This window comes from Lipotes vexillifer, unplaced genomic scaffold (assembly GCF_000442215.2).
Source record: "Lipotes vexillifer unplaced genomic scaffold, Lipotes_vexillifer_v1.1 scaffold225, whole genome shotgun sequence".
Classification (NCBI taxonomy): Eukaryota; Metazoa; Chordata; class Mammalia; order Artiodactyla; family Lipotidae; genus Lipotes; species Lipotes vexillifer.
In genome coordinates this window covers 2,041,475-2,043,232 of record NW_006787630.1, presented here as the reverse complement: position 1 = coordinate 2,043,232, position 1,758 = coordinate 2,041,475, and the positions used below count along the sequence as shown (strand labels likewise).

The window sequence follows — 1,758 nt, the reverse complement described above, 5'->3', positions numbered from 1 at the left end:
GCGGGGGGCGGGGGGGCAGACACACTTCACACGCTCGGTTCTTTTTCCTTTTCCAGGACGTTAACAACACGATGCTATGAGACACTCCTGCCTGGCTGTCCACGCCTCTGCTTCCCCCACCCCGGCCCCTCCCGGCCAGTGCTGGGGTGCTGGGAAGGCGCCTCACTGTCCCCATCCACCGTCACAGGCTGCTCCTCCACCCACTCCAAGTCCCGGCAGCCTTCTGCCCACCACCCCCCCCCAGCACATCCTTGGGGGCTGTTTCCAGTGCCAGCTCCGGGAGACACTCCCACCCAACATGCTCTGCCAGCTCAGCTAATACCAGCAAGGCCCCCATCCCAAGGCCACAGGATCCCACCCGTGGAAACAACAGCCCCAAGGTGGAGAAGCCAGGACAGGAGGGGTACTGGGAGAGGGGACACTGAGGAGGAAGGGCAGGAATCTGCAAGCAGCCTGGGGTCAGGGGTCACCCAGAAAAGGGGGGATAAGGTAATGGAGCTGGAGAGTCACAAGAAGAGAGGGGTCGGGGAATGACGGAGGAGCAGTCAGGAGGGGGGTCACCAACTGCAGGAGAGTCACAGAGAAGTGCGGGGTCAAGGGTCACCAAAGTAAAGTCCGGGGATCACCAAGACGGGAGGGGTCAGAGAATCGCCGAGGAGGGCGAGAGGAAAAGTCTGGGGAGTCGCCTGGGTTCAGGGTTCACGCCAAGGCGAGTGTCGGGCGGGGGTCACGGAGCAGCGCAAGGTCGAGGGTCGCCGAGGAGGACGCGGTTAGAGAGAGTTCACCACGGACGACGCGGTCGCAGGATGGCGGCGGAGGACGTTGTCGGGGGTCGCCCAGGAGGGCGGGGACACGCCGCCGCGCTCCCCGCGCCCGCTGCCCCGGAACCCCGGAACTCCGGAACCCCCGGCCCGGGGCGCGGGCGGCCGCGGGGTGCCAGGGCCCGCGCAGGCCGGGGAGCGCGGCTCAGCCGGGCGGGGACAGCGGGGACGGGCCGGGGGGTGGGGCCGGGCGCGCCTCACCTCGGACCCGGGTCCGGCCGGGCGCGGAGCCCGGGGGGCCTCCGTTTCTCCGAGCTTCGCCGCGGCCGCGCTCACTTCCGGGTTTCGGGCGCCATCTTGGGGGCCCCGCGCACTTCCGGTCATGCCGTGGGGCGGAGCCTCTGGTGGGCGGGGTCGTGGGCGGGGCCATCTCGCGACGGCCCCTGACCTCCTTGAGGCCCTTCCGCCTTAGGGAGAGGCTCGGACTACATGGGTCCTGGATTCGAATTCCGACCTGACTGTTACTGGCTACCCTCGCGAGCCTCAGTTTCCTCCTCTGCAGCATGAGGAATCACCCCCACCTGCAGGCCTTTGCACGGCTGTGCCCTCCCCTGATGCACTCCGACCCTGACCTGTCAGCCATTGGGGCTCTTGGACAACCCAGATCTTGGCCTCGAAACCATCTGAAAGGGCCCTGGGTCCCCCAGTCATGCCCGCTCCCTTTATTGCCTCCCCACCGAAAGTAGTCTGCTCATGAATCTGTCTCCACCCCAGAATAGGAGTCCTGGGACCACCCCCCACCCCAACGGGGAGCCTGACACAAGGGGTCTGATAAGCCCCAGGGGCCACCAGGAGAAAAAGCAGAATCCTCTCAGGCAGGGCCACGGGGTCTGGATGGCTCCCCTCCTGGCTCCCTCCCTGTTAGGGCTTCTAGGGGCCTGATGCAGATGATGCTGGGATTTGCCTTACTACCAGGAACAGGGTGGGACTCAGCCCT

At 66.6% G+C, this 1,758-nt stretch overlaps 1 protein-coding gene across 1 annotated transcript in view; it reads right to left on the bottom strand.

Moving 5' to 3' along the window:
* SBNO2 (strawberry notch homolog 2) overlaps positions 1-1,097 on the bottom strand; it is a 44,505-nt gene extending 43,408 nt beyond the window's left edge. Inside the window, 1 exon segment of the mRNA XM_007460394.1 lies at positions 1,023-1,097. The gene's annotated coding sequence lies outside the window, so the exon portion shown is untranslated.
* Positions 1,098-1,758: the final 661 nt, after the last annotated feature.